The sequence below is a fragment of the Heptranchias perlo genome, unplaced genomic scaffold, assembly GCF_035084215.1.
Source record: "Heptranchias perlo isolate sHepPer1 unplaced genomic scaffold, sHepPer1.hap1 HAP1_SCAFFOLD_55, whole genome shotgun sequence".
Classification (NCBI taxonomy): domain Eukaryota; kingdom Metazoa; phylum Chordata; class Chondrichthyes; order Hexanchiformes; family Hexanchidae; genus Heptranchias; species Heptranchias perlo.
In genome coordinates this window covers 3,613,904-3,621,225 of record NW_027139570.1, presented here as the reverse complement: position 1 = coordinate 3,621,225, position 7,322 = coordinate 3,613,904, and the positions used below count along the sequence as shown (strand labels likewise).

At 45.0% G+C, this 7,322-nt stretch overlaps 2 non-coding genes across 2 annotated transcripts; one reads left to right on the top strand and one right to left on the bottom strand.

The window, feature by feature from the left end:
* Nucleotides 1-834: 834 nt before the first annotated feature.
* Nucleotides 835-908, top strand: trnan-guu (transfer RNA asparagine (anticodon GUU)). The gene has a single exon. It is a non-coding gene; the product is annotated as a tRNA-Asn (tRNA).
* Nucleotides 909-3,646: 2,738 nt separating this feature from the next.
* On the bottom strand, nt 3,647-3,719 carry trnak-cuu (transfer RNA lysine (anticodon CUU)). Its single transcript has one exon. It is a non-coding gene; the product is annotated as a tRNA-Lys (tRNA).
* Nucleotides 3,720-7,322: the final 3,603 nt, after the last annotated feature.

Genomic DNA, 7,322 nt, shown 5'->3' with positions numbered 1-7,322 from the left:
CCTGCCAATGGAAACAGCTTCTTCCCATCCATTCTATCAATAGCCCCATATAATTTGAACACCTCTATTAAATCTCCCCTTAATCTTTTTTTCCTCCGAGGAGAACAATCCCAGCTTCTCCAGTCTCTCCACATAACCCATCCCTGGACACGATGCAAGGTGGAGGGTTGCAACCAGGTTTGCAAATTATTGCCAGTCGGGAGCTGGACAAATCGAAAGGAACCGAAATGACAAACAGCTTTGTGAATCTGTAGATACGCTTTGGGAAACGAAATTGGAGACGAATAAAGGACTGACCAGACAGGCGGCCAAGACGCAGCTGAGTCGGCATGTCCCCCTGGAACAGTTACTCTGATGTTGTGGGTGAAATTGAACGGTCGGTGCCATTTAAAGTGCTCCCAGTTACTGCAGATCAGGGATCAAAACCTGACATCAGCGTCAGGACGCTCAGAATACTTGTTTATTCATTCATGGGATGTGGGCGTCGCTGGCTAGGCCAGCATTTATTGCCCATCCCTAATTGCCCTTGAGAAGGTGGTGGTGAGCCGCCTTCTTGAACCGCTGCAGTCCGTGTGGTGAAGGTTCTCCCACAGTGCGACTGAGTAACAGACAAAGCACCGGTGGGCGCGCCGGTTGCAGGAGAGCTGGTTGTCGGTGATATCGACGCTGTGAGCGAGACCAGACCGTTCCCATGTTTCCACAAACAATGTCCCATCCTTTGTTTCTGGAAAAGTAACACTGATGGTGGACAATTGCATTTCTGTGGCTGCAACATGTAACTTTGGCTAGGTGACACGCTGCTTTAGTGTATCTTGCAAGAAAAAAGATCAGACGGTCTCTGTGACGCAATCGGTAAGCGCGTTCGGCTGTTAACCGAAAGGTTGGTGGTTCGAGACCACCCAGGGACGGAAATGGCACCTTTTTCTTCCCACTTTTGGATTCATTGACTCATTCTGATCGCACTGAAGCCGGTGCCAGGTTTTAATTCCTGATCTGCAGCAACTGGGAGCACTTTAAATGGCTCCGATCTCTTCATCTCATTTCAAGTTTTCTAACGTGTGATTTGGCTGCAAGAAAACACTCTGTGAACAATGTCATCTGAGCATGTCTGATTCGCCATAATTTACACTGCCGTCGGATATTCGGCACATGCAAAAAACAGTGAAATGTTTGTGTCGGCGCGATGCTCTGGGATTCCCTGCCTGACCATCTCCACCGATCCTTCTCTGCAGCCTTCCGAAATACAGCGCAGTAAATGTATCCCTGTGAAATGAGCTCCTGGACAGTAATACGGAAATTAGTTTGGCTGAGGGGTTATATCCCTAATACGGAGTTAGAAGTAGCAGGTTTCCGTCGTGTCGTAGTTAACACGTTCGCCTCACACGCGAAACGTCCCCGGTTCGAAACCGGGCGGAAATATTTTGAAACCTTGTCCCCATTAAAAATGATTAAATATTGAACGATTCACATTGTTGATTAAATGTGAACAAAGTCCATATCTCCCAGCCCTGTTAATGCAGTCCGCTGAGAGCAGGCGATGAATGCCAGCGTGATATTGGGGGTGAAGGCTGCTTCCAATGCTGTCTCATTACCGGTGGGATCTGGCGGAGATTTGATAAACCCTATCCATTCAACCAATCGATGAAACGGTGTTTGAGAAACATTCAAAAAATATAATAACATCCAGGATCCTGTCTTCAGAGTGCGTGGCGCAAAGGTCTGACGCCGGATTAAATTGCTGGTGAACTTGCTTCAGCTTTCTGAAATGTACTTGTCCATCCTTCAGAGGTCACGGGAAATATGTTTTTTGCCTTTCGAAAAAAGACGCGAAAGTTAGAGACATGTTTTGTTTTCAACACGGCTGGTGAAATGGCCGGACTATCATAAATTCGGATTCGCCTTTGAAACATTTAAAGGCGACTACCTAAAAATCACTCAGTGCAAATTTAAAATCACGTTTACTATTTATTTCGGTCTGAAAGAAATAACAATAAACGTGTCAGTCAGTGCCCGCGGTGAGACGGTGATGAACTTGTTTGCTGCGAAGTTCACCGCTGGGCTAAAGTTGACGCCGTTTAAAAGACATGAACCCACTCAATGCAAAGGATGAGCTCAGAACCAACATGTCCCGTCAACGTCAAACACATCCTTTCTTGTTCAATGGAGGGAGCAGAGGCGTGTCCATCATCAGACGCCAGCAACTTTAAGAAATGGAACAGATAAAGGCACAGATGCAAGTTCCAAATCTTTTCAATGCAAAATTATTTCACTTTATTTAAAGTGCCGTGAGGCTAAAAATGGGTCCCAGATGATTTGCGTTCACTCGTGACTTGTTTTCCAGTGTTGGTCCGTCAGGTTTGCAACTCAATTTGGATTGGATATTGAAGATATTTCAGGATGATTGCACAACATACCATGTGTAAAGCAACCATCTTAATAACTTCAATCATCACACACTCTACATCGACGCTGCAGAGGCCCCAGCACCACTTTCAATATTGTTTTTCTCAACTCACAGCTTTCAAAAGGGAATTGGATAAACGCTTGGATGGAAACATTTTCAGGGCTATGGGGAAACAGCAGGCGAGTGGGACTAACTGGACAGCACTTTCAGAGAGCTGGCACTGGCACGATGGGCCGAATGGCGCTATCTTATTCTATGATTCTATTAATAGATCAATTTCCGCTTTTCTCGTAGCCTCCCTAAATGGAGCGCAGTAATCGTGTCCCTGTGAAATAAGCTCTTGAACAATAATCCGGAAATTAGCGTGGCTGAGCGGTTCGAAACTCTGGTTACGTTTCTAACTGGAAATTCCCTCTCGAAGATTGATTAGTTTATCAATTATCTCCCCCTTTCGATCTTAAATGTCTTTACATATCTTTTTGATCTCTTCTTCTAATGTCACGCCCACAATACCAGTCTCACTGGTAAATACTGAAGCAAAGTGATTATTTAATATTTCTGCCATTTTGCTGTCATTGCCTGTGAGTTTGTCGTGTGTATCCCTTTGTGGCCCTATTCCTATCCTAAACTTTCTTTGGCTGTTGATGTGTCTCGAATACTTTGCTTTCTTTGATATTCCTTTTTGCCTTTCTAATAGTTCTTTCGACTTCTTTCCCAGACTTTTCACATTCCCCTCTCTCCTTTATTGTCTAGTGTGGGCCTTTTTCTTCAGTTTCAATTTTGCCCTTGTTTCTTTATTCATCCCTGGTGTGTCATTTCTGGCTGGTTTGTTCTTGCTTTTTAGTGGGATATATTTCTCCTGGACTCTATTGATCACCGTTTTAAATGTTTCCCACTGCTGTTCTATTTCTTTGTGCAGGTCATTAATATTTCAAAATTTTCACCGTTTGAAACTTCTCAAGTCACATTTCCATCACAAAGCCAGTTGCTTTTGTGGGAGGAGCAAATCAACTTGGTCGAAAAATCAGCTGCCGCCCAATCCACAAATAAAATATTTTCACGTCTTCGTAAAAATAAGCAATGTTAGAAATGGGATTCCAACCCACGCTTCCAGACGAGACTGCGACCTGAACGCAGCGCCTTAGACCGCTCGGCCATCCTGACTACAAATTTAATGTTTCATGCTGCATCAATTCTGCACCGTTGGCCAGTGAAAGCAACATAAAAGTTTAAAATGATACTCGCCCAACGTGGGGCTCGAACCCACGACCCTGAGATTAAGAGTCTCATACTCTACCGACTGAGCTAGCCGGGCTTGAGTACCCAGTACCACCTTATCTGTTATTGCAGCAAGCAGGAGAAAGACACCATTTCAAATTATTGGAATCAATTCTGAGGGACAGGATGAACTGTCACTTCGAAAGGCACGGACGAATTAAAGACAGTCAGCATGGATTTGTTATGGGGAAGTTGTGTCTGACTAACCTGATTGAATTTTTCGAGGAGGTGATAAGAAGGATGGATGAGGGTAGCGCAATTGATGTCGTCTGCATGGATTTTAGCAAGGCTTTTGAAAAGTTCCCACATGGCAGATTGGTCAAAAAAGGAAAGGACCATGGGATCCAAGGGAATGTGGCTTGTTGGATCCAAAATTAGCTCAGTGGCAGGAAGGAAAGTGTAATGGTCGACGGGTGTTTTTGTGGCTGGAAGGCTGTTTCCAGTGGGGTGGCGCAGGGCTCGGCACTTGGTCCTTTGCTTTTTGTGCTCTACATTAACGATTTGGACTGAAACATAGGGGACATGATTAAGAAATTTGCGGGTGACACAAAAATAGGCCATGTGGTTGATAGCGAGGAGGAAAGCTGCAGACTGTGGGGGTTCAGGCAATTTTCTGATAACAAGGCACTCAATCCATCTCTGAACGAATTTTGAACGAATACGTGTGTTTGACCCAGCACAGGCACGATGGGCCGAATGATCTCCTCTTGTGGACTAACATAATACGATGATACTAAGTGTTATCAGTCGGAAAAGCAACACATTGCAAATAAGAGCAGAGAGAGGAAACTCGTCTAACAGCATAACAGCACGGTGAGATATTGTATTTGAGAAGGATGAGGAGGGATAGTTTATCATGGTGGTAGTCACATGGAGTATCATTTGTGACTTTGATAAGGACCATTTCATGCTGCGACTGGGGTGGAAACCGAATTGGAGATATTCAGCCCGGGCGCGGCCCCATCGTGCGCGGTGAGACGGAGGGGGGTGGGGGATGTGTCAGAGCTGGGGCTCACCGGTGGAAGCAGCATAACAGTTTAAAACGGTACTCGCCCAACGTGGGGCTCAAACCCACTCCCCTGAGAGTTTTTAAAGAAAAGGTGGAGCAGCCACTGTCTGTATCTCTTGCTGTGCTTGAAAGAACACATTCTAAGTACGAGCAGAGAGAGGACACCATTCAGTTGCCCATTGCGTTAAACACGATGCCATCGGTTTCTGTAGTGTAGCGGTTATCACATTTGATAACATGCGAAAAATCCCCGGTTCGATCCCGGGCGGAAACATTAGGTTGGAACTTGGTCTCCATAAACATCCAGGCTGATTTTCTTCTCCTGCCAAAAAGGGAGACAGTGGCTGCTCCCCTATTCTTTGTAAGCTGCATCTTTTACTTCATTAAGCAGATAACTTTGAGTGAGAGAAAACTGATCCTCAGTGACGCTCATTTAAAATTTTATTCCCTTTTACTCCAAAAGGGTATATTGGCCTTGGAAGGAGCGCAGCCCAGATTTACCAGAATGTTAGCAGGGCTCGAAGGGTTAAATTATGAGGAGCGGTTACATACTTGTATTCCCTGGAATATAGAAGGCTTTTTAGGATTTTGAAAGGGAGATAGACAAACCCTTTCCGCTGGTGAGGGAGTCTAAGACAATATCACAATATCACAAAAGCTGTTTTACGAGTGAAAACAGCCCAACGCATCACTGTGAGTGTCAGAGACGAGTCTCGAGGTGTTGCGTCCTGTACAGTGAATGTCAAAACTTTTAAAAGTTGCAGAAAGTGTTAGGGATTCAGATACACAAACCTTTAATGGGAATGAGATTCTGTCAGAATTTGCAGCGTTCCCTACTTCTCTTGCCCTTTGGGAGACACCTGTTCCGGTTTAAATTTACAAACTGGATGAGTTGGTGATCACGGTACAGCAGACTCAGCGGTCCCGGGTGAGAGAGAGAGAAATCAGCCCGGGCGCGGCCACAATGTGCGCGGTGACACTGCACGGGATGTCGGGGGGAGTCAGAGCTTGGGTTCACCCCTGAAAGCAACATAAAAAGGTTAAATCAGAATCCACCCAACATGAGGCTTGAGTTTACGCCCCTCAGACTTCGAGTTTCACACTCTATCGACTGAGCTAACCGGGCATGAAAAACTCAGCCGCTCTTGTCGATCATTGCAGTAAACTCGCCCCTGGGTATGCATGTGCAGCAATCCCAACATGACGACCATATCATTGGCTGTGTTTATCTCTGTGTGTGTGTCCACCTTCAGGTTGATTTTGAACGAATACGATTGTTTGTCTTCTGTTTGTAACATCAAATAAAAGAGGGCATCAGACACTTCCCTCCCTGACACTGGGGAACCAGTGAGACAGACCTGTTATTGTCAAAACGCAAATGAAACATTAATTGCGGAATTATATGGACTCTTATCAGCGCCAGAAGTAGATTTACAGTATATACACCCCAATAAATAAATAAATAATACAGATTCATGTAAATACATTTGCAACTAACAGAGTCACTAAACCATAAATATTATTTGTACCTAATAGGAACTTTCCACGTTTTCCCAGGTGGTCCAGTGGTTCGGATTCGGCGCTCTCACCGCCACGGCCCGGGTTCGATTCCCGGTCAGGGAATTTGCTCTTGCAAAAAACAAGAGCCACTTTTGCAGAATCATCGCAAATTGACGGCACAGAAGGAGGCCATTCGGCCCATCGCGTCCGGGCCGGTCGAAAATGAGCCACCCAGCCTCATCCCACTTTCCAGCAATCGGTCCGTCGTCTTGCAAGTTACACCACTTCAGGTGCAAATCCAAGTATTTTAAAAAAAATGTAACGAGGGATTCTGCCTATACCACCCTTTCAGGCAGTGAGTTCCAGACCCCAAACACCCTCTGGGTGAAAAAATTCTCCTCAGCTCCCCTCTTATCCTTCTACCAATCACTTTAAATCTATGCCCCCTGGTTATTGACCTCCCTGCTATGGTAAATAGGTCCTTCCCATCCACTCTATCTAGGCCCTTCATAATTTTGTACACCTCAATTAAATCACTCCTCAGATTCCTCTGTTCCAAAGAAAACAACCCCATCCTCTCCAATCTTTCCTCACAGCCAAAAATCTCCAGCCCTGGCAACCTCCTCGTAAATCTCCTCTGTACCCTCTCTAGTGCAATCACATCTTTTTTGACCAGTCTGCCAATTGGGACCTTGTCAAAAGCCTTGCTAAAATCCAAGTAGACTACATCAAAGTACTCCAGGTGTGTTCTCACCAAAGCCCTATTTAATTGCAGCAAGACTTCCTTACTCTTATACTCCAACCTCCTTGCAAAAAGGCCAACATACCATTTTTCTTCCTAATAGTTTACTGTACCTGCATGTTAACTTTCTGTGATTTGTTTACAAGTACACCCAACTCCCTCTGAATATCAACATTTATTGGACTCTCACCTTATAAAAACTATTCTGCTTTTCTATTCTTCCTACCAAAGTGGACAATTTCACATTTTCCCACCTTATACTCCTACTGCCACCTTCTTACCCAATCAATTAACCTGTCCACCTCCCTTTGCGTCCTCCTCACGGCTTACTTTCCCACCTACCTTTGTATCGTCAGCAAACTTGGATACATTACACTCGGTCCCCTCAT